Source organism: Ictidomys tridecemlineatus, chromosome 6 (genome assembly GCF_052094955.1).
Source record: "Ictidomys tridecemlineatus isolate mIctTri1 chromosome 6, mIctTri1.hap1, whole genome shotgun sequence".
Lineage (NCBI taxonomy): Eukaryota > Metazoa > Chordata > Mammalia > Rodentia > Sciuridae > Ictidomys > Ictidomys tridecemlineatus.
Genome location: NC_135482.1, coordinates 149277558 through 149303582, shown reverse-complemented (window position 1 = coordinate 149303582; position 26025 = coordinate 149277558). Strand labels below are relative to the sequence as shown.

At 34.2% G+C, this 26025-nt stretch overlaps 1 protein-coding gene and 1 long non-coding RNA gene across 2 annotated transcripts in view; one reads left to right on the top strand and one right to left on the bottom strand.

Annotated features, from left to right (window-relative positions):
- Positions 1-16500, top strand: part of LOC110599471 (uncharacterized) — a 101891-nt gene extending 85391 nt beyond the window's left edge. Inside the window, exon 7 of the long non-coding RNA XR_013423330.1 lies at positions 15044-16500. This is a non-coding gene — a long non-coding RNA (uncharacterized LOC110599471). The remainder of the gene's footprint in view (positions 1-15043) is intronic.
- Positions 1-26025, bottom strand: part of Diaph3 (diaphanous related formin 3) — a 455034-nt gene that overhangs the window by 63155 nt on the left and 365854 nt on the right. The window lies entirely within an intron of this gene.

Below are 26025 nucleotides of genomic sequence, written 5' to 3'. Positions count from 1 at the left end.
TCACTTTATAAGTGCATTATTATAAAATTAAATATATAGATTTGTATATATTGTTATTTTATATAAACAAATTTTACAAAACCAACTACTTCCATTTCTATATAAATAGTATGTGTGAGGTGTGCCTGAAGTTTTCTATACATGTTTGTAATTCTATATGTGTATATGTGTAACTGATGTTTTCTTCTACATGCACATACAATGAAACAGGTATCGCTGATTCAAATAATTTATGAACTGTACGAGTTCATTCTTCACAGATGTAGTGAATGTGAACCTAACACTTGTGGGAAAGGTGACATCAACCTATGGCAATAGCTGGGTTGGGATGCCCACTCATGTCTCTGACCTTTCTGTCACTAGGCTCTGTACTATGAATAGGTACAGATTCCTATTTCAGAGCCCCATTTTCATAAGTCTCTTGGTCCAGTTAAATAACTCAGCAATCTGCTACCACTTTACCTATTTCTCCCATGAGCATTTAGCCTGAGAGACTCACTCCTCTAGGTTGGCCTTAGAGGGATGATCTTTCACTTATAAGATGCTAAACTGTTGGACTCTTCCTATCTCAATGTTAGTCTTTTACTGATGATGGTTTAGCTGTCTTTACTCAATATTTAAGAAAAATAGGCAAATGGGTGTTAAAATGCAGTATAGTAGGAAAAAATAGCCTTAAGAGCAAAGCAGTAAATACAAATAAGAAAAATGAAAGCATATAAGACTGTTCTCTAAGAGCTTCCAGTGAATGGAATAGAGATTAGAGGTTAGAAATCAATGATGATAATAAAATGTACTCAGTTATAAAGCCCTTTCATATAAGTTATCTTTTCTATAAAGAGATTAAAGGACTTCAAAGAAATAGAAATAGAGTCTCTTTTTACACTAAATGTTTTGTTCCTTACCATGTCTCTCAATGGGGCAGGGAATTAATTCTATCTGAAGAAACCTCTTCAAAAACAAAGCAATTCTCTGTGGGTTTTTCACAAGGTCACTGTGAACTGCAGTAATGAAGTGGGTATTTGCTCTGCCTTTGCCACAGCTGGGGGTTAACTCCAGGCTATAGTTCCTTAGGGGAAACAGTTATTTAGGAAACTGGGAAAATAATTAGGTCCAATATCCATGAGGTCACTAGAAAATAATAAACAATTATTTGATATCCTGGGAAGAAAACTTTTTAGAAGTTGTTTGGGCTGGTTCTCAGTGTACCTCTTTTCTAAATATCTGCCAAAAATGAACCTAGGAATTTGGAAACCATCCTACCAGAATCCTTATCATCATCTACTCTTCTTTCTCAAGAAAAGAATTTAAACCAAAACTCTGCTATTTAAACTTTGGGCAACCCCATCCACTAGCTATTTAACTTTGGGCAACTTAATTAATCTCTCTGTATTTGAAGTTCCTCACATATATTAAAAAAAATTAACTATGCCAGTGAAATTTTGTGATGAAATAAGTTTGCATATGCATGGGCAAAACATTGCCTACCTATGGTAGCAAATAATACCAAATATTCAGAAATATTTGCTATTATTTCTTTTTCTAGGAAAACCTGATAGAGAAAAACCTTTGTGAAATTAGATAAAGGGGTATGTCCAGTCTGTAACTCAAGAGGCCTATCTATGGCCTTACACAACTGGCCCACCACCATACACGTAACTTGAAAGGCAGTCCTGATGCCTACATTTCAGTTGTGAACATTCCACTAAAGAAAGTGAGTGTGCAGAGGAGATGATTCCAAATACTGTGGGAGTGGAATTCATATCTTGACTGTGGTAGTAGTTATATATGTCATGAAGATGATCAGTTGCACAGGCCCGCACATGTATATAAATGTATGCATGCAAAACTGACGAAATCTGAATAAGATCTGTAGAATGGACAAGTATCAATTTCTTGGTTATATGCTACATGTTGCCACTGGGGGAAATTTGGGTCCATGGGATCTCTTTATACTATTTTTATAATTTCCTGTGAATATATTACTTCAACATAGAAAGTTAAAAAAAATTAAATTGATACAAAATACTATGAGTCAAGACAAAATCCAGATGGATCAGAGAATTAAATATAGTTTTGAAAAAGGAGAAAAACTTTAGAAGAAAATTTAGTTGGGATCTTGAAAAGTTATTTGATCAGAGTACTTTATAAAAGTTAAAAAAAATAAAATGTGGTATTTCACATAAAAATATGGACTTCCGTTTTCTTAAGGGAAACAGAAAAACCATACCCTGGCATCATATGGCTGACCTGAGCAGCAACTTCCCTCTTTACACAGGGCACATATCCTTCAATTTCCCTCTGGTCAGTTTGGCATGCCCATTCCCATTATGTACCTAGTCTCTAGTAGCATTTTAATTTTTATCTCTACTCTAGCAGTAGGATGATTTTACACCCTCATGTTTCATAAATCCTGAAGTGCTTAAAACATAAAGGAAAAGTGCTGAATTTGACTTCATAAGGGCAAACAAAATAAAAAGAAATACAATAAAATGGAAAGAGCTAATAGCTTTTATATTATCTTCATTATAAAAGGAGAAATTGTAGGTAGAAATACATTATGGAAAAGTAAATCCGTTACTTTTTTGTTGCTCATACATTTAACTACTCAAAGATAATAATTCTTTTTTTAGAAAAATCAACAGGAAAGTAAATTTAGTTAAAGGTAAAAAGAAGTTGGTATGAAAAAGTGTACCAGAGGTGCTAAGAATGTGAGCTCTGAAAAATATAGGAATTTAAGACCATTCCACCTCCGTCTAGCTTTGCTACACCAGCAAATTGCTTAACTTCTTTGAATCTCCCATTTGCGATCCATAAAGCAGAGATAATATTATCATCTATTTCACAAGGTTGGGACATTGTGATGATAAAATGAGATATGTGTATAAAATATTTAACACAGTTCTTGTCACCTAGTAAGTGCCCAATAAAAGTGATATAGCATTATTGCTGTCAGCATAAAATCCAAACCCTGATCTACATATAAAGACCACAGCAATCTGGTGCCAGTGTCTCTCCTTTTTCCCCATTCATTCATCACCTTCTTGTCAATACCACTCTTCTATTGGTTCCTCTAACAAGCCCAGAACTAGAACTTTCCTAGCATGTATACTGACTATTGTTTCTTCCTCACAAAAGGCAGCTTGAGCCCGAACATCTAAAACATGTGGTCTAGATGATATGCAAAATGAGCATCAACCCAGTGGCTTTCTCAGCATTTTACTACTACGGTGAGGCAGAAGCTAGATTTCATGTCCAACAGCAAACATTTCGCAGTTAAACATTTAATTCTGATCAATGTCTCAAAGTGCATAAGAAAATCCAATCGTATAATTATATTAAGAAAGAATATTTGGGACACTGAAACAAGCAATAGCACAATAACAAAAAAATGTCATTTTGATAAATATTAAGCAATCTAATTAGACAGTCACCCTACCTACTTCAGTATCATATTTTTGACCTGCAAATTGTGACTTCACACTGAAAGGCAACTCTGTAATTACACTGATCACCACAGTTAAAAAGCTTAGAAATAGAATGAGTGAGTAAATCAACATAAAAGACATAATTGCCATATTCAAAGATCATACGAGGCTGCTTGTTATCTTCAGTCCAATATGGTTATTTTAAAAAAAAGAAAAATAGCAAGAACCAAAACGTTATGCTGTTTAGCTTTGCACAGCTAAAATAAAAATGGTTCATAATCAAATTTAGAAAAAAATCTTGCTTATTTTTTCCCCTTGCTGACTTCACTTGAATTTGAAGATTTTTAACTTCTACCTGTTTTTTTATAGATCATCTGTCATAATTCTGGTGTTCATGTCATTCAGAATATTTCAGAGCCTGCTATTATGAGAAATGATACAGTGTGTTAAAAATGTTGATTCTTTGTGGGATACTTGATTAATTTAGAATAGCAGTGTAATTTTGCTAATAGAATGTAAGAATGTTAACAATCTTCAACTTTGACCTCACTATTTCATAGATTTGTTTTCTTTCCTGTATGTTAAGAAGTGTTTTTAGAAGAAGTTTATAATTTTCTATTCCTTCAAAATTTAGTTCAAATTATATTTAGCTCAAGTCTTATTTTCATTTATTTCTTTAATCATATTCTCCACATTGGTAAGAATTATTTTAAATTATTTCCACATTATTTATAATTCTTTTTAAGTTGGTATTCAGGAGGTAGGTTGTTAATATTTGTTTTTGTCCTATTTACGTATAAATTCCTTGAGGGCCCAGGGCTTAACTCCTGGTACTTTATTCTCTTATAATAAATAAAAACTGTTTTTAATACAGTTTTACACAGATACACAGACACACACACACACACACACACACACACACACACACACACACACATGCACACACTTTTACAAAATGTACTTAGTTTTGGCTTCAGTTTTTTTTCCCCCGCCCCCTGATACTGGGGATGAAATCCAGGGTAGCTTAGCCACTGAGCAACATCCCTACCACTACCACCACCGGCCTTTTTTTTTTTTTTTTTGATAAAGGATTTTGCTAAGTTGCTTAGGGTCTCACTAAGTTGCTGAGGTGGTTTTGAATTTGCGATCCAGCTGCCTCAACCTCCTGAGCAACTGGGATTACAGGCAAGTACCACCATGCCTGGCTCAGTTTCAGATTCTTAATCAGTTAAAGGAGAGTCTAGGAACATTATTTCCCATTGTTCAGATCTCTAAGGATGAAAAGTAGCATTGTACTAGATATACTTGTTTTAATAGAATAAAATAGATCAGAAGAATGGATTAGATAATGAAATAGAACATGTAGTAAAGGGCAAAAGTTGTAGGTTTGTGTTTTCAGTTTTATAGACAGGGGTGTATGCATATGTGTATATAATAGAACATTAGTATTTGGTTTTTCTAAATGTGGGCTCCAGTCCAAAAAGTCTGAAAAGCACTGGGGATAGAAAAGCTTTGGTTTCCTTTGATTTCTAGAACATGTAATTTTTACTGCACTCAGATGTTAACTTTACTTCTTACATCATTGCTCATTAAGAACTGTTACTGAATTACAGGCAATTTTATCCAAATGAGACTATTAAGAGAATACCTTAATAGATAAGCACATTAGCAAATATAAAAATGTTCATTACTAAGTAAAACTTTTAAGAAATAGATTTCTATTTCAACAAAGTTAGAACTTAATTTCCATAAAACTTTTCAACTCCAAATATAAATAATCTAAGAATAACTACTGAGAAGAAAATAACAAAAGCTACCACTGAAAAACTAGTATCACTTGTGTCCTATCGTTTTACTCCAAAGATTGAAACAAAAATATCTAACTTCAGATTGTTGGAAGAAGTCCTTACAAAAGAAAAACATACAATCTTGAAGAATAATCTATAGATCTAATTTGAAGGAAGATTTTTAAAATAGGTGGGTCTAAACATTTAGGTCTTTTGTACCAATGGAAACACGGCTCCTTAGGTTTTCAATATATATTTGCATGGGAAAATAAAATTGCAAGCAAACAGCCACCCTAACTCTATTACCAACCTCAATGGATAAGTATTGTTCAGTTAGGACAAATGTTTGGCACATACTATCACAATTCTCTGTTCAGCACCCATAACAACATTACTAAATGACCACATACTATTTCCAAGTAAGCCTTTCCCAGCCCAGGGCTCAAAGAAGTGAATGCTAATCACAGTAGCTAAGTGGAATCATTTCCTTGTCTGGCCCAGATAAGCACCTATGTATGTCAGAAAACTGGCATGATTAGTATGGAAACCATGTTGCCATTATACACACACACCTGTATGTGTGTCCAACTGACTAATACATACATGTATTCAGAAATCTGGTGGATTTAGACTATCACTAAGCATGAAATAGTTAAGAACTCTAAACTTTTACTGTTTAGCTTCTGAAATTAATACAATTTTACTCATATTCTTCAGACTCAGGAATTAAGGTAGATATCTGATTTTTATGATATCCCTTTCTTTGCCCTCCCCCTACACCACCTCATGCTCTCTTCAAGTGGTTTAGTAGTGGAACAGATACATAGTAGGTGATGATCAGCATTAATACATGTGAATATTATTTATGAATCACAGAGTACTTAAGTAGAGAAAAGGAAGTAAGGGAGGCTGGTCTGATCCCACAGAAAGCACCTCAAGCCTAACCATGGAAAGTAAAAACTTGTTTTCTTCTCATCTATATCATCTCATGTCATAAGTTTATGAATTATTGAGTTGGTAAGTAATTTGCCCCTTTAAGTCATCTAACTTTGCTTCTAAGGAGTAATGTCACTTCCTCTTCATGTCAATGTCATGCATGGCTGAGTTGCTATGATCCTCTTTGGCCACAAAGCTCAAGTCATTCGGAGCCATCAAATCAATTATAATAGCCGCTGCTGTCTTACACCGACAACCAGTGATTGATAACAAAACCTGTCTGTGTTCAGTTCTCATCTGACAGCAACAACTGTACCCTGCCTGCTCTTAGGGGCACTTGTCATAAATCAATAGCAATTCCACCCCACAGAAAGGTGCTGGTGACTCTCTTTGGTCCATGTGGTGTCACTTTATTTTCAAGATGTAAAAATACAACTATTAAGCAAAATGAATGCAAAAAGTTTATTTCTTAAAGTACGTAACAGTACATGTAAGCATTCTTAAAATAAAAAATTCTAACTTCATTCTTATTCTCTAATTCAACTTCTAAAGTGAATCACTAAAACTCTGAAAATTCTATGTTCAGAAATTTGATTTTATATTTAATAGAAAAAATGACATTTTCCTTTAGGTTATTTCAGATCAGATGTCATTTTTTAAATTGACTTAAAAATATTTCATCAAAACTTCTCAAAACATAGATTTAAAAAAAAGATTCAGCAATGTCATTACAAAAAAAAATAAGACCTTAAATGCAATATCATAAGCAAATATTAGCAAAAGTACTGAATAATACTTGTACATAGAAGACTCTCTTTTGCAGATATGAAAATATGAAATTTTCAGAAAATGTTATTACAGACTAAAACCAGTGCACTTTATATATTTTGTTGAACTGAACAACACCTGGTCATTTATAGAGGAAAAAAAAAATAATACTGATTAATTTACAAAATTTGAGGGAACACTTTGAAAATTTATAACACCTTACTGTGTAATGTTCAACATCAAAAAATGCCTAATAAAAAATCTGTATATATTTGACATAGCAGGTAGTATGACAATTTAAATAGGAAAGAATAATTCTTGCAGTGATTTTGTATAATATAATAAGTAGAAGAAAGATAGTTCAATACTGCAAAGCATTTATATGAGAGGATAGTAGAGGGGAAAGGGAAATACCCTATTAAGCATACATTTTATATAAGAAGCTGAAAGGTTACATACATGCTTTCATTGCTCCTCATGCCTCTAAGGTAAGTATTTTTAATTCAAACTTAAGGTCATGTCAAAGAGAATGAATTTGAAGTCAGTTTTGTCTTACGTTAATGACTGTATGTGTTATGTGACCATTTATCATTTATTGAGGACATACTACAAGTTTTATGCTAAAGCGTGAGACATGGAAAACAGAACAAAACTCAGGCACTGTGTAGGCCATGTAAGTCTGACTGAATCTTGGTTTAGCTAAGTGTGCCATCTTGAGCAAGTTATTCATAACCTTGCCTTTCTCTTACCTGTAAAAATGGACTTATCTCAAAAAGGTTGCTTTGAGTTCTAAAGAAATTAACCCATTCAACCAAACATTGAGGATTTGGTAGTTGCTTATTAAATATTAGATTCACCTCCCCTTTCTACACAAATCCTTCCTTTCAAAGATCTTCCCAGTCTAGTATAAAATATATGAGGTCTAAAGATACAAATGAGCTACCATATAGACTCCACTGACCAAAACTGGATTCATGGTAACAAAGGCCAGGCATCATTTTAATAGAGATCCTGGCCAAGAAGATGGTCTTCCAAAATGAGGGCACTTCATTGGAGACAGGTGAGTGAGATGGGAAGGGATCCAGAGAGGCCAGTTGAAATAGAAAAAACTGTGGAGAGAAGTCTCCAGAGAAGTGGCAAGCACAGGCACCAGTCAGACCAAGGTGGACATCTTGTCAAAGCCTTCCCTAGGTTGCTTAAGAACTGTGCTCCCTGTAGCTCCTTCCTCTCTTTGTTCTGGGAACCAGAGCTGCTGTTATGCTAGGCAGGTCTCAGTTAAGATGAATTGACCTACTGGCAAATACTAAGACATAAAAAGAGAATATATACAAGTGGTATATTTCTCAACTTTGTATGGTTAAAACCTATAATCTCACTAATCCACAGAGGTACCTTTAAGTGGTACCACTTTAAAAATCTACTCCTTCAGATAACAGCTTGCAGAACCCAGAAGGGAATTCTTCAGATCAAGTCAGTTCTGCATCTGTTATAGTAACAACCACAGACTGACTTGAATGCAATCGAATTTTGGTTAATCAGCTTGACCACTGCATAAATTTACCTTGTCTTTTTGCATACCGAGATATTTTCCCTCACACATCATCTGTAAAAATTTGACCTTGTTTACAATCAATGGCTTTCTCAATTATAGAGGTTCTTTCTTCTTTTTTTTCTTCTCCTTTCTCCTTTTTTTTCTTTTTAAAGAGTAAAGTGATATACTTTCATGTATTAAGAACATTTCAGGACTGACATTTAAACTCTCTCTTTACTGGCCTCCTGTCTCTTCTGATCATGCTCTGAAGAACTATTCTTCATGCTTAAATTCAAAGTATCAAAATTAACAACTGTTAGTAGAGGGATTAGTAAAGGGATTTGAAGGTTTGAATTTGCATTTTGTTAAGAATGTGATCCTTTAGAATAATGTGCTGTATAAAATAAACCAACTACATTCCATCTTCTGAATTGCAATTTGAATCTTGAATGTATTTGGCATCCTAATACTGAACTGTTGGAGGCTGCATGATATAGCAGAAAAAATACACCAGATACAAGAGTCAGGAATTCTTTACTCCATATGTAGTAATATGATCTGATCACTTAATTCTTCTCTGTGTTCATGTCTTCATTTATTAAATGGCAATATTAATATCAACATGTGATACTCAGATCCATGGTGATATCAATGATGATAAAACCAGTATTAGTAGCATCAGAAGTCCAATAGCATCTCTATCTATGATCTTTCATGTCATTACTCAGGATTAGTCATTCTGCATAAAACTTTTAGATATAAAATTTATTTGGTACCCCAAACTAGTAAGTATGTTTATTCTATGAGTTTTATAAAAACAGAAAACTGAGGCATGAGAGATTAATATCACATAATAAAAAAGCTGAGATTTGAACTTCAATCTACTTAATATACACCAGAGAGTTAAGGTGACTCCTACAAAGCACTACAAAAACACAACAGAAGGAGGAACCTGGAAAATAAAACAGGATATACTTACAATAATGAAACATAACACACTTGTACCATTTGAAGTTTTGATATAGTATATACGTCCATTTACAGACTTGTTCAAAACTATGCTGCAGAAATATTTCATTCCTTTTTATTTCCTTTGAAAAGACATCCAGATTAAAAAACAATTAAGAAACATTAAGCATAGGATTTAAGAAATACATATTTCAGAATCAGAAAGATCTGAGTTCCAAACCATCTCTGCTGTATTCTACCTCTAAGATCTTACACAAATGACTTCTCTATTTACTTTGGAAATAAAAATAGTTTGACTTGCTTCATAGGACTTGAAAGAATTGAGTAAGGTAGTACATGGACCTTGTTACTTACAGAGTGTTCAGTAAATGATGTCTACGAATATTAATTAAAAGGATAGACCTGGTAAAATTTAAATCAGCCAGTTTACTGGGATTTACTAGATGCTAGGTCTAACAGCAAGCCCTTCTCTATCTGTAAAATTAGCCAACAGTAGACATAGATGTGATTAAAAAAAATGCCATGGGAGGAAGCAAATTTAATTCTAGCTTAGGTATCCTAAGAAAAGATTAAAGTTGTATGTAAAAGATCAAGAAACTTGTAGCAAGACACAATTAGGTAACTTACCTGCCTTCCATTCACAAGTTAGAATCAATGATGTACATTAAACAAACACTATGTTTATATTCACCTTCACATTTTTCATTCCTTAACAAGGGAAGTGGAGCCAGGGAATGAGGGAATAAGAGATGAACAGAAAAGTTGTAGCCTTAAAGCCTGAAGGCCATTTTCTCAAACAAGATTGGTAAGCAGCTCAAGGAATCTACATCCACAGCAGGGAGGAAAGAGAGAAAATGAGGAGCATGAGCCAACAGGAGTGAGGCCATCTGGTCACCTGGATTGTAAGAAGGGAAGGTGATTTGCTGTGCCTAACTCTAGCCATTCATAAGTCATTTTTATGTTTAACACACTATCATTGCTGACAACACAAACACGATCAACTTAAAGGAAACTTTAAGATGACATAGGTGCTATTTGAAAGAGAAAGAATGAGCTAAAGGGATGAGGTAATTAGGAAAGAAGAAAAAGGGAAACTTTTCTTCCTTGAATTTCTTCTCATTGCAAGTTTTATCCCCCTCAGATGGTACATGTATAGGAGACAAACACACAGTAAGTAAAGACCTATGAAGGGGAAGGAAAAAATAATATTCTGATATTATGCTATTGCACTTATATTTGAGTTCTACTTAATGAAAAATTATAGATTTAAGGCATATTTCCGAGAGACAAAAATAATATGAAACAATGTAAGTTAACTCTTTCTAGGTGAGAGGGCTCTAAAAACGCCACTTTAAAAACTGATATTCCTCTCCACAATTCTGAATAATTTACATAATTTTAAACTCAAAATAAATGTTGTAAGGGAGAAGTTTTTTACCCACTGCTAGGTTCATGGCTAAGATCCCTATAACAAGAGAAAAACATAGAATTACATTTAATATTAGTTTCATGTGACATATGAATCTTTAAAAACAAAGACCCGAAGAAATAGGGAAAACCATTGAGTGTTTATTTTTGATGAAGACTGGACAATCATGGAGAAATCTGATTTAACACAGTGGGTGAGACCATGATCATAAATTGTGGATAACTAGTCAGGCCTGTTTGTTTAGATGCCTCTTGGAATCTCTGTTTTCTTTCCTTTCTTCTAGCAATAGGTAGGACCCCCCTCTGCATTGAAGGATAGTCTTATGATCTACTTTAGAGGAAGGTCAGAAGATTCTCTGATGGCTGGCTCTAAGGAAAAAGGGCAGGAGAAGATCAGAGAAACTTTCTTGCTTCTGTTTTCTCAATGGCCAAGGGCCATATTTTGAGAGTGGGTCTTAAAGCCTGGCAATTATTAGGTAGAAGAACTTTATTAAGGTAAAAAAAATTCTGGGGCTAAATTTCAATATAGGATAGCTAATAATCTATAGTAAAAATTTATAAAATAAAATTTCTTAAATTCTCTAATTTGCCCTGTTTATTTGAATATTACTTAATGTAAGAGAGAAGTTTTGTCAGGATGAAGCCAACTACTATGCAGAACTATAAGACTCTAAAACAAAAATGAGAGGGGGGCATAGGTATGTCTGGATATTAGTTGTACACCCACTTTCATAGATTCTTATATAATTTTTACCATGGGTACCTTAAGTTGATAAACATTTTTTTATATCTCGACTAGATAACGTGATGGGGCTAAATCAAAATTAGCTGCATTAAAACTAAAAACATTTTGTAACATTCAGGGTTTTTGGAAAAGTTTATATTTTAAAACTAAAAATTAGGAATTATTAAAAATAGAAATTAAGAATTTAAACACATATCCAAAGAATTTGAATCCACAATATTTTAAGAACTAAAATAAGAAAAAGGCAACAGAGAAGAAAAATGGGTAAAAGATTTAAACAGACATTTCATAAAAGATTACAAATTAAAAGAAAAATAATGTAACACAATACACACCAGCAGAATGGTAAAAATAGGAAAGAAGAAAGGAAGGAAGGAAGACTGGCAATGGGAAGTGTTATTGAGAATGTGAAGCAACTTAATTTGATTCACAGCTGAGAGAAGCATGAATTGGTAAGATATCTTTGGAAGATCTAAGTAATATTTACTAAAACTAAGCATAAGCATATATTATTGACATAGGAATTGTACTCCAAGGTATACACCCAACAGAAACAAATACATACATTTATCAAAGTCATGTTTAAGAATATTCATAGCAGCACTATTCAGAATAGCTCCAAACTGCTAAAACCAAATTCACTCTAACAGATTCAACAATTTATATACTATTCAAATAATGGAATAATACATATTTGTAAGAATTATTCCCTATAACATCATGATTGAATATAATAAGCATAATGCTGAGTGAAAGACACTGTGATTTTGATTCTATTCATAGGAAGTGCAGAAACAAGAAAAAGTAATTCAAAAGTTTAAAGAATGGTTGGGGAAACAGGGGTCAGAGGACACAAAATGGGGGGAACTGGCTGTGTCCCATTTATTGGCAATGAGGGCTGGTTATATTGGTGAGCTCATTTTGAGAAAATAAAATGAGCTATACTCCTATAGCAAGTATATGATAGTCTAGTATAAAGTTAAATACATAACAATTTTAAAACCAAAAACAGAAAACAAGCTTATATAAAAACATTTAAAATTAAAAATCTATAATTTTTCATGAAAAATGCTGGGGGTTCAGAAAATTAAGCCTCAAGCTGAGGTTCACATTTCTTCATTACCCTGAATCTTCTCTTTCTTTCAGTGTCTGTCCAAGTAGTTGTGGCATTTAGTAAAACCTCTTAGATCACAGGCTTTTTGTGATGAAACTTAAGAAATCTGAATCTCAGCTTGAGACTATACAAATCTGCTGTCACTATCCACTTCATATCAGTCCCTCTTCCGGTTATGTCATTTCCAGCAATTTACAAATCTACAGATACGTGGTGATATAAGAAGAACCAGCATGTGATTGAAATATAAATATTGCTCAAATGAGGAAATGAAGAGAAGGAGGGGGGAGACAGAGACAGACGGTTGTGAGGGTAGGGAAGGGGAAGTGTATAAAAAGAATAGGTTAAGACATGTCCATTCATGGTACAGTGTTTTTTCTTTATATTTTATGTTGATATTTAAGTACTTCTGACAAATCATCCTTCATGGATTGTGACAAAACTAAACAGATGTCGGAATAATGAATTTCTGACGTGGACATTTTCAAACAGAATATCACATCTCCAATTATACTGAAATGTTAGGATATGAAATAAAGAGGCTCCTTTCCTAGAAGGTGAAAGAGTTGGAAAGTGCAGATCATATTTGGACTGCAAATGGCTCCAGTGTAAGCAAGCAGTGGAACCTGGTATTGGTGGGAGAGGTGAGCCTGAAGAGGCATGTGCAGGATCATGCTGTGCATTCACCTTCCAAACTAATGGAATTGACAGAGCCTGAAGATATGTGTGTTTTTGGATGATCTCTATAGTAGTGGCAGTCTAAAGAAACAAACTGCAGGAAAAAAAAAAAAAGAAGAAAACTGGAGGAAGGGAGAATGATTGGAATACCAACACAATTAAAGTCTCAAAATGATGAGGGACTGAAATAAGATTTCAGCTAGACTTAAGCAACCTTGAGATGGAATAAATTGTATGTGGTGAAGAATGTGGTGGTGGTCGAGGGAGAGGGTTTCACGGCTTAAGATAGGAGATAAAGAAGCAGACTGGGTTGGAAATAGGGAGGTGGGATATGAGCACCCATAGGCAGGTTGCTGGGGATAACTGAAAGATAGCCCTTGGAGTGGATGAGAACATCTAGGAATAGAATGCCTCACCCCTTGTAGGTCTGCAGGACAGCCCCAAACTGAGGACTACTAAAAAACAGTGTGATGTTTCCTTTCCTGAACATTTGAAAGAAGGCAACTTGTTATCTTTCTGTAGTGGGCACTGGAAGATCTACAACAGGGTCTCTTCTAGTCCTTTGATTCTATGACAACTGTCTTTTTCAAAGTCATATGGGGATGCTTGGGGAATTAATGGGATATTTGTAAAGCATTTTCATTTCCTTTAAAGTTTTTATTTACAATCCATTTACATATATTTAAATGCAGCTAGAAAAGCATATTTAAATTCAATTTCCCTTGAAATTGCCAAGGGACAGCAACAGGGAGAATAAAAAAGCACTTTAACAGAGGAAAAATGTCTACAATCCACAGGCATCGATGTGATTTTCTTGCCTGAAAATACATAACATGCATATACACACACAAGTAAATGGTGGTAAACCACACTATTCTTACAAACTTAAGTTTATGTTAGAATCAATTTTTTATTTTTTTATGATCAATTTCTATACTGCTAGAACTGTATGGGTACTAGTTATATGATGTGTTCATTTTGAGAAAATACACTAAACTATACTCATGATTTGCATTTTCTGCATGCATATAATATTTCAGTAAAAATTATAGTAACAACTAAAAATAAAACCCCAAATTTGAACATGGTTGTGAATAAGTCTCACCAGATGATAATGTAATTATTAGACAGGTTATGCTAAAAAATGTGATCCAAGGACAGGTGACATATGCATAGAAATAACAACTACCAAGCTCACTTAATACACACTATCTGCAGATACTCTGCTAGGTATCAGGGAATCAAAAATGAAGATGGCCCCTGCCCTCCAAAAAGGCCCACCCCAGTAGGAGAGACGATCATATGAACAGGCAATCAAGTTTTAATAAAGGCATAAGTTTTTGCAGCACAAAGCAGTGGTAATTACTTTCTTTGGCCAGGAATAGGGCAGGGAGTGGGCCTGAAAGGTGACATCTAAAAGAGCTTTGAAAGCAAGACTATGCTTGGACAGGGGAGAAACAGAATCTCAGTCAGAGGGATGTGTAGGCAAAAGCAGTGGCTAGAAACAGCTCAAGCGGAGTTTAAGGATAACTTGTAAGACCTGGATTTCTTCTGTTCCAGGGAGGTTTCTTGCTGTAGTTGCTTTCATAAGAACTGACTTCAGCTTGCCAGGAAGATGAATTTCAAAGCTTGGTTACTTCTTGTCTTTCTTTTTTCCTCTAGCTTTATCACACAGCCTGAGGTTTGTCACCATGTTTAACAAGAGCCAAGCAAGAAAGTGAAAGAGAAGGCAAAACAGAAGGGAGATGGGACCAAAAACCAACATGGCAGGGCAAAGCTATTTCAAGGATGAATATTGAATTGTTTAACCTAGGGGTTAATTATCTTTTCAAAACAGAATGCCAAAGATTTAGCAATTTCTTCTGGTATATCTGAAGAGCATTATTTGCAAAAAGGGAAAAATATCTTAGAAGATATTATCTTTTAGACAAGTGTTTTCAAAAGTGATGAGTTTGCTCATGATTTTAGTGAGGGGAGAGAGGAAACAGACTCACTAATGGCTGGTAGGTGCTTCAGAGATATTTTCTGCACAACTGAGAATTCACTGCAAGCCAATGGTTGCCAATTTCCAAATATATGCATATGCATAAAACAAGGTTGCACAGATAAAGATATATTTTCTTTCATTATACTCTGGTTAACCAGAAATTCACATTTTATATAATGAAATGATATGTGGCTATTACCTTCAGGACAGCAAGCTGGAGAGAAGCTAGCGCATCCAGATTATTCTCCTAGGCTCTAGTGAACTGTCACTAGCAAAATGATACAAAAGCAATATATACAAGAAATGTTCACTTTAGGGATCACCGAAAATTATTTTTAAAACAAAATTTCTAATTGTTTCATCCAATTATGCCTCTTCTGCTTATCTGGCAGCTTTCACTAATGTTCAAAGTATGTTTCAAGCTTTAAGTGAAGAGTGTGAAAGAACATGGATCAAAAATGAGTGTTTCCAATCATTAGTTCATAGCAATTAATTAGTTTTTTCCTCCTCCTCTTTTTTTCCCCCACTCTGGGGTAACAAAAAAACTTTAAAATTGTTTTTCACTTTAAAAATAATAATTCTAATCATGTTCTCTATTACTTTTCTTTTAAATTCATTTTTAGTCAGCAAGATACCACCTTGTATTTAACAACACTTTTATTGTATATACTTTTTATATTTAAGGAACCCTGAGAATGTTTTCTTTTTAGAGAAAAACAAAGTACCAAATAAGGACCAAGCACAATAATATAAGCCAGTTGAGTTTTGAATATTCCTGGAGGTCTCATCCAGAGTTAAGGCCTTGCTTTCACGTTGAAATTTATACTAAAGGGTGAGAAATAATATTTTATATCCTTATTTCCAAAATTCTTTTCTGATCAGCCACATCTCAGCTATACAAAAGCTTTTTGGGGAATTTGTTGGAAAACAGTTGCTAGGCACATCTACCTCTGGAAACCTGATTTGATAGGTCTGGAATGAAATACATCAAAGTATATTTTCAAGAAGTTGCCCAGTTGATTATGACACACAGCAAGGTTTGGAGCTACTGACAAAAAGGAAAAAGAACTTCAGTTTTAACAACAAAAATGGAAATACCATCACCCAAAAGTAATAAAGTTATTCCGAGACGTGTGTGTGTGTGTATTGCATCTCACGTATATTACAAAAATTACTAGTTAGAAACTTTCATGTTTCTTTGGTTATCTTAGGAGCAAATCACATGGTAGGCACAATTAAAAATAATTCAACTTAGGGCTATGGGTATAGCATTTGCCACACATTTGTGAGGCCCTGAGTTTGATCCCTTGTAACTCATTAGAAAAACGATCAAATAGCTAAACTGTGAAGAAGACATGTTTGAAAATTATGAAAAAGACTGTGACAATGACACCAAACTATAAAACACAATTATTCTGGGGGAAAAATATATATATATATACCAGATGGTCATTTACAAATATGTGGGGCAAAAACACTAGTATTATTCAGTACTATCACTGAAGCATATGTACTTATGGAGAGATTATCCACATAATGAACTGGTAAACCTTGATTTTAGCTTAACTCAAAAGTACTAAATCCCTCAAAACATATTCACATGAGGTAAAGACTTTGCAGCTAGGTTTTTAAATCAGACTGCTGTCACCTACAAAGTACTGCTCGAACAGCTCATCAACCTTCCTGGGCAGATGGTGAGAGGGTCAGACTGAAATGTGGCTCTTCAAGCTTCCTTTATTTAAAAGGAGGGACAAGGTGTGAGTGGTTTGAACAGGGGTTAAAACAGAATTTTAAAATTCAGGTCACTCATTCTCTCATTTTCCCAGTGGAGTGGTACTTCAAAGCCATTGAGTCTTGTCTTGGCCACTGACACATGCCTAGAAGAAATCTAAAGCTGAAGGTGAGGGTTGTGGAACCTCATGAGCAATCAGACATCATATCCTCCTGGGTGTCTTCATATTGTTAAGCAGCATTTCTCTGAGAGGGCGAATGTCACACTTGAGAGACCTATGACTGCTGTCTTTCTCATTTCAGGAAGTGACTGTCCTGACAACTGTACCAGAATGAGCAAAGAGGATCCATTGTGGCCCCCAGTTTCTCTTTCCCATAGTTATTTCTTCCTTCCCAGATGACAGTTCTTGTTTAAGTCTCACTTCTATTAAGTGGTTTAATTCTAAAAGTGTAAGGGCTCATACCTTCCACTAGAAATTGTGGATGCTTGTTCTTGTCTCAGATGAGCTTATCTAGCAAGAGAACGTTGCTTTACTAAAAGCAAAGACTCTACCTGTAAGCCATCCAATAAGACAGCTGCAAGTTTTCATATAGGAAGACTGTGGGATAAATCAACAATGCCCATGACTCTGACCCTAGAACTAAGTTGGTGGAGCTCTGGGATCCACAGAGCTGCTTTCCTGTTACATTTGAATAATATGCACTTGCAGAAAACTCCGTGATATTAGAACATTCCTTACCTCATATTCATCTCTCTGATGACTAGGGAAAAGAACTATAGCTGAATGAGGGAGGGCTGCCATCCAGTCCATCACTAAGTTTTGTGGTAACACAAATTCTCTCTGCCAAGGAAAAATGGATGTGCTGCCTCATTTAGACTTTATTTGTTCTCAGAGCCCTATGGGACACTGAATAATTTGAGGAGGCCAGAAGTGGATTGGTGGTAAATCTGACAGCCTCTCAATCTGTGTTGACTGAGGAATTAAGAGCATTCCTGACACTCTAGAGCTCTTTTCTCATTTATCATGCTGAGAATGTAGTATTTTATAAGTAAAGTCAAACATTTTGAAGTAGATGATTTAATAAAATATACTTTTATCTCATATGAATTAAGGACTATTTAAAATAAATTGTAAACAAAATTCACAAATAAAATGTATATTTAATACACAGTACAAATATAGGTATTTTTTCTTAAACCCTATGAAAAAATGTCTTAGAAAAGTTCAACAATTTCAAATATTTTTTCCAATATATTTACCAGAATGATACTCTGGTAGCCATCTCCCAAGTGATAAAAACATTATGTATAGAGTTCTTTTAAAGAAAAAGAGAATATTGAGTTGAGAGACCTTCTTTTCTTGCTCTCTACTTAAAAGAAAAATCTGTACTTATGATTGGTTCATCATTAAGCAAATTTTAACTATCTCCAAAGAAAGAAGCACAAAGGTACACTCAAAACTGGCTTGATATGACACACCTGCAATGACTGTTCCCCTGAAACTTAACCATTCAGCAGGACACACTATCAGATTATCCAATTAGCAGGCATATAGATTATATTTATAACTAAAAAACTACCTTGAAATTTATTGCTATATTTACACAGTAGCTGGTCAATTTAAAAATCTCATGAATTCAGCCATTTCTATGAGTCAATACCCCTTCCTTTAAAGGGAAGCTATAATAGTATAATAGTACCTCACGTTTTTTTTCTTTCCATTAGAATGATTTTTTTTCCTCAAGTACCTATAGCAATTAAGTTTCACAATGAATTACTACTTGCCAGGTTTAAGAACATTTTGTCAAAATTAAACTAGCATGAAAGACCATACGATTGGTAGACATCACTTTCTCTTTTATTTTGCAAAAGGGTCTGGTCTCATTTACTTTGAGTTGATTTTCGGTTTCAACTCATTTCTGACAGTTAAATCATAAGTCTCTAAAAATAAGGATTATAAAGAGAGGAAGGAGTTACCCGAACAAACTGAATCTAATACCTATGTGAATTACAATTGGTTGGTTCCGACCAAATGAATATTTTTACCTTAGGCCATAGTAATGCAGTTTCACATGGAAATAAAAGGAATAACCATTGATCTGTCTCCTACAGCCTCTGGGCATTCCAATATTGAATTTAGGCCTGGATAAACAGTTGTTATGATATGCCTAGCACCTACCTCTGAGGGACTGGTGTCAAATTAATCTCCATGTCATCAGTACCTTCTCAACAGGTTTTAAACAGTCTTCTCTTTCCCTCTAAGTCCCAGATCAACAGTTGTCAGGGTCTGAGTCAAGCTGTGCTTCTGCCCACATAGTGGCACTGTCAGCACTGTCGGCTGCTCAAATGATTTTTTAAGCAGAGCAGCCGGTTGCCTTCAGCAGCAATGCTTTTGGGGGCACTCCGTGCTGTTCACCCAGAGTCTCTGGCTGCTCTACAACTGTGCTAGTTAAGGGATCGACAGAAGGAACAACAAATGGCTACAATTAGCATTCGCCCTGCTCCCGCAAAAGAATTTCATTGCTATGGCAACAGGAGTTGCCCAGACAACATAGGGCTTTGGCTGAGAACAGTGTACTGCATTATACCAAGTATGGAACAAAATAGCCGTATACCAGGTTCTCGCTTCATGGCACAAAGATCTCGATCTCTGCCATCATATTTAAGTATAATTAACAAGAACTGATTTCATAATTTTGGGAGCCAAGGTGCTGGCTATTAATGACCTGAAGCAAAATATTATTATTGATCCATTCTTTTGAAATTTCACTAAAATTATTAAGAGTGAAACAAAATATCATTATTGATCCACTCTTCTGAAATTTCACTAAAATAAAGAATGACTATATTAGGTTCTCTTAACTTGATTTTTCTATTTGTAAACACTTTATGAGGCAGCCTTTAGTTTTACTGTTGCAACATTGTTATTTACAAAACCAGTTTGTTCTCAGTTGACAGAGCTATAGATGTATATAACCTGTGAAAATTTAACATGTAGTTCTTTATTCCTGGAAATTTAACCAGGCCCTAGATGTCTGATACCTAAGCAACTTAAATTAACAGCTACAATTATGAGGTCTTCTAAATCATTTAACATCAAAAAGGAGAATCTCTCTCACACTGTTTTTGAAATAAACTTTTAAAGAAGGAAACTAAAAATTTCTTGAAATTCGTTTAGTAGTAATGCTATAAGTAAAATGGAAAAATCAATCTAAATGACATAAAAATAACCTCCTTGGCCACCATTAAATGCCTCTGTAGTCAAGCTATATAACTGGATCTGTGTCAAATACATGTAACCCACTCTATGAATCTGATCCAGGACCACATATTAATGAGCCAAGAACAAGACTATGTTCAGGCATCCTAGAACAATAAGGCTAGTTGGTATAATTTGGCAGATGCCAGTCATCCTTCTAAAACTGACAAAACTCGAATATTTCCAGGATATGGTCTCTTTTCCAGCCAACATTTTTCTCAGTCTGGCATTGAATGTTATCATCAGTGGTAAAAGTCAACATGTGCTAAATGCATAGTGCTTTCTGAGGCTTGATTTAGTTTTCAAAAACACCTTATGTGGTAGGTATGATCTATGACCACTAAAAGATAAGGAAACTGAGGTATGAGAGATTCAGTATCTGTCAGCACATAAGTAGCAAAGCTGGAATTCAATACTAAGTCTACTCTATAGAATTTTCTTCACTTTGGCTTCATTATCAGTGTTACTCCACAATAAGTAGTACTTGGAAAATTTTAGTCTCTTTTCATAACAAAAAAAGTACAAATTTTGTAATGGGGAAAATCAAAACGCAAAAAAATATAGTGTATTATATCCATAATGATGTTTAAATTTATCAATCAAATTTCTTATATAATTATCAGGGATGTGGGTGAATAGGGGGCTGAGAATAAGCAGAATTCTTCATTGAACCCATTAGTTCTGATTTTCATACAAAATGCCTGGAATTATATATTTAGACAATCTGAATAGAAATTATATTCCTTAATAACTTATGTCGACATTTATTCTCCTTTTGTCTAACATTATTTTCAAAAGTACACAATTAATTAGTGGCAAGTAACCACTAATAAAAATTACAATATTATACTGTCTGGCAGAGGTGATTCTGTTTCATAGCTTTTTAAAAATGCTATCTGGACAATACAGATAATACTGTGTTACTATCTTATAAGTTAATGCCAATCAATTGGGTTAAAGAAAAAAAGCAAAAATAATTTTAGGTCTAAAAACTAGAAAAAAACTAGTAGAAAAATAAATGGCTTAGACTAATTTTAGAAAAATCTATAAATAAACAACAAATATTGAAAGACTTTGAAGTTTCTACTCTTTCATGAATCAATAGGTATTTATGTAACTCTACGAAATTAAGAGTTGTTATAAATTAATGAACTCCAGGCCAATGCAGCATGACCTTTTCTATGATTCCAAATGCTATGGAATTTAAGCTTGAAAAGTGTAGTTTTTACTATGCTAATTCTTTGGGACTCAAAAAACTGCATTTTATGAGAGAAATTACTTAATTTTGAACAGTTGAGCAATAATAGCATTTCGATTTTTGAGATAGTAAGAGAAATTACAAGTGAGAAGACAGGAAAGTAAAGATCCTCTCATAACATTGCCTTATACCAGTATTTTCCAAGTAATACCTACAATTTCATTTTTGGATCATAATTAAAATTTTTTATTTATAATGAAATAAACACATTTAAACAGTATGTGCAAAGAAACTCCAGAACAGCTGTGTCATTCATCTAATTTGCCATAAACACATTCCTTGTGCTTATGGATAGTTTAGGATAATAGAAGATAAATTATAAATGTATCCACAAATACATGAACATTCAAAGAAAATAACGTATATGAGAGTACTCTGAAATTGTGAGTTGCCATAAAAATGTGTGCTTCACCAAAAAAGTGTTTAGTTTTATGGGCTCAAAGAGATTACCCTTGGCATTTACTTATTTTAAGTAAATCAAAGGAGATAAAGTATATATACTACATACCCTTCTAATCTTCCCCTTATTTATTTCCAAAATCCTCATCACCTTTTAGATAATTTCAATACATGCTAAACTCAAGAGATCTCCCTTAGCTGATTTTTCCTATTTACTCTCTTATAAAACAGAAGAAAACACCACTTCTGTCCCCACTTCATCTTTCTGTCCTCTATTTCTGATATTTTTGAGTGCATCTTCCATTCCAGAAACCTCCTGATTCCATTCAAAGATAGGCAATTTATTGAAGTGACTTAGACCATGGAATCGGCTGTCACATATCTGAGTTCAATTCCTGACTCTGCCATTTATCAGGTTTATGATTTTGGGCAAGTTACTTAACCTTCCTAAAAGCTTCAGTTTGAGACAATGTAAATAATGCATCCAACAGTGTCTCACATGAATTAAATGGTCAAATATAATTCTGCTTGGAATCTTATCTTTCTAAAATAGATTCCCACTCCTCTTACTGCTCATGTCTGGAGCAATCTATTCCCCCTGTTTCTACCATTCAGCAGTTATCAACTTGTAGACAGAAATTCTGAGTTTGAATTCTGGCTCTGTCACTTAATAGCTATAATTATCTGTGAAAGCACATTTTTCCAATAATAAATGTAGTGCACTAAGAACGAAAATTCCAAACTCTTTGCTTACAGAAAATAAACTCTAACTTGTAAAAACTAAAGGGTCCAGATCAGCCTCATTATAGCTGCTGAAGACAACAGATCTGAGACCAATCTTCCTTGTGTCACTTATTATCATCAGTCACGTTAAACTAAACCTAAAAATACCTTCCACTGTTGATCCTCTATTAATTGACTATCAATCCATACCTTTTATTAGAACTGTTACTGTATATTAGGTTCTGTTCATTACCTGATTTTAATCTTTATAATGCAGTAAGGCTGGAATGATTATGAGCCAATTTTATGGTCAACAACACTGAGGCACAAGATTTGTTCAAGCGTAAGATTTGTTCAAGGTTAAGCAGCTAGTAAAGTAGCTGTCTGTACTCTTAACCTGTATTCTTTACAGCTATGGTTGAGATCATTATATCCAACTGTTTAATTTTTGTGTTTAAATGCTGATGTGTTCTGTGTTGTTCATGTAGCTCATGTTATATATCCTCATTAGTACTGAAACTACATAGAGTCAGATTCAGCACTCATTTCCAATTATTGAGAAGTCATGGGATCCTTTTCTATACCACATAACTTCTAAGTACTAAATAAATGTTCACTGATAATGAAGAAAATGTGCATGGCCAGGGCAAAGTCAAGGTAGCGTCACCCACATGGTGGAAATAATTTGCAATAAAATTATAAAATATTAAAACTTAATGAGTACAGTCTCAATTAGGAAATTGAAAATCCGCTCATTAAATCTGCAGATGATACTTAGATGGCAGGGGTTAAAGCCTTTAGAAGAAAGAAATCAAATTTAAAATGACCTTGATAGATTAAAGAAATGGCTCATCAAAAACAGGATGAAGTTCAATTAAGAGAAAAACAAAATGGTACACATAAGAACCAAAAGCATACCACTTTTTTTTTTTCCCCCAAAGCACGGCTATGTACATTAGTTGGGGGCAGGGAGAGAAAGAAGTCTCAAATGAAACAAGCCAATTATCTATTAGCAATACAGGCTATTTTTGTCTTTATCAATCAATGGCTTCCTATTCTGGCAGCACACTGAAATCACAGTGTGTTTTTGAGTTTTCAAAAAATACCAATCCCATGCTATATCCTAGACTAACTGAATCAGAATATCTAGAGATAAGTCTCCAGGAGGGTGTTATTTAAAAACTCTGTAGGTATTTTTTAATATGGTCAAGACTAGGGCTGGGGATGTGGCTCAAGCGGTAGCGCGCTCGCCTGGCATGCGTGCGGCCCGGGTTCGATCCTCAGCACCACATACCAACAAAGATGTTGTGTCCGCCGAGAACTAAAAAAATAAATATTAAAAATTCTCTCTCTCTCTCTCCTCTCTCACTCTCTCTTTAAAAAAAAAATATGGTCAAGACTAACAACCATGGAATATAAATTGTATCCTCTATATCCATGTTAAGAATCTTATAATAGGACTATTTATATAAAATCAGACACTGAGATATACAGTTCCCAAACTAATAAAAAAACTAATATCAATGATGATTCTAAATACTCAAAATAAACAAGACATTCTAGATCTGGAGATCTCAAAGTTTGGTTTCTAGACAAGTAGCATCTGGGAGCTTTAAAAATATGCAAATTCTCATGCCCACCAAAACCTACTGAATCAGTAACTCAGAAAGCCTGTGTTTTGACACCCCTCCCAGTACATTCTGGTGAATGCTGAAGTTTAAAAACCAAGGTTCTAAGCTAAGGCAACAACTTTCTTGGTATTCTTATATTGTTTGTTTCCTCTTATAATTAAATGATTATTAATATGCTTGATTTTGTAATCCATATAAAATATTTCTAGAAATAAGAAGGATACATAAAGTATATCTCTCTTTTTAAAATAATCTATATATACCTTTTATTAAATAGATTAATGAGCAAATTTCAGTGAAAAATAAACTAAAATTACTGTTATCTAATTACTGTTATCTAATCTAGAAGAAAATATCAAGGAGGCTGGGGTTGTGGCTCAGAGGTAGAGAGCTCGCCTACCATGCGGGAGGCACCAGGTTCAATCCAGCATCACATAAAAATAAGATAAAGATATTGTGTCTACCTATAACTAAAAAAATAAATGTTAAAAAAAGAAAATATCAATTACTTGGATTGTCTCAGTTTTCTATCTTTCAACTGGCTCTGCTGGCATCAAGCAGACAAAGTTTAGTTAGTTGAAGAATCTCTACAGATAGAAATAAGCTGCTGCCTAATTGCCTAAAACCTGTGAAAGGAGATGAGAGTCATCTGAGGCTTTAGCTATGCCTAAACCAGCCACAAGAAACTGGAATTGAGGTCTATTTTTGATTTCCATCACCCTATCCCCATTCCATGACTGCAGTATATCACAAGTTGATTTTATTATTAATGGTCAAAATGTAAAAACCTACTCTGTGGCTGGCAATATTGAAAAATTACCACATATCATAGTAATAATTTCTCCTTGTGGAAAAATAAGGTAGGGATATGCTTATATTAAAGTTTGATTTTCCCTTAATAGATGACATAGTTTTATAATAAATGCTGAAGTTTCTCTACCCTACTTCTGATGCCTTTCCCCCTTCCCCATTTTGTTGGTTATAAATAAAAGATGGAAAAATAAATGTAATTTCACCACTAACAAACATGCAAAACAATGAGATACCATTTTGTCTAATAGGTAAAAATTCTGAAACACATCTAATGTTGTGGATTTGAAGAATGGACATGGCATGGGCTACTGGCAGAAGTATAATTGTTCAGTGTGACAGCATATATACAAAGCCTTAAAATTGTGCTATCTGTTAACTTACCCAAAGAAACAGTGCTACTTAAAACGGTGAAGATTTTAAAAACACACAGAAATCAAATCTTAGGAAAGCTGCCCAAATAATGTGTGGCCCATCCTGAATTTTGGGACACTGTAGCCTTCGGAAAACTCATAAAAGAGCAATTCAGGCTGTATGGGAAATATAACAACATGCACAGCAAGGTTATAGGTAAACTTTCATTTTTTCTTTATACTTTTCTGTATTTTAAAAATATTAATAGTGTGCTTATACAATCAGAAACCTCAAATATATTGGTTCTAAACAAACTTGATATACACTTCTTTTAATGGGATTATTTGATCCCAAATGGCAACTCAATTAGTTTAAACATACCAATCAAAATAGCCTTGATACTGAAAATGCCATACTTTAGATCTTGATTGTGTTAATCAAATGGAATATTGAGTTTAAAACAACAACAAGAAGGAATTATAAGTGTAAAG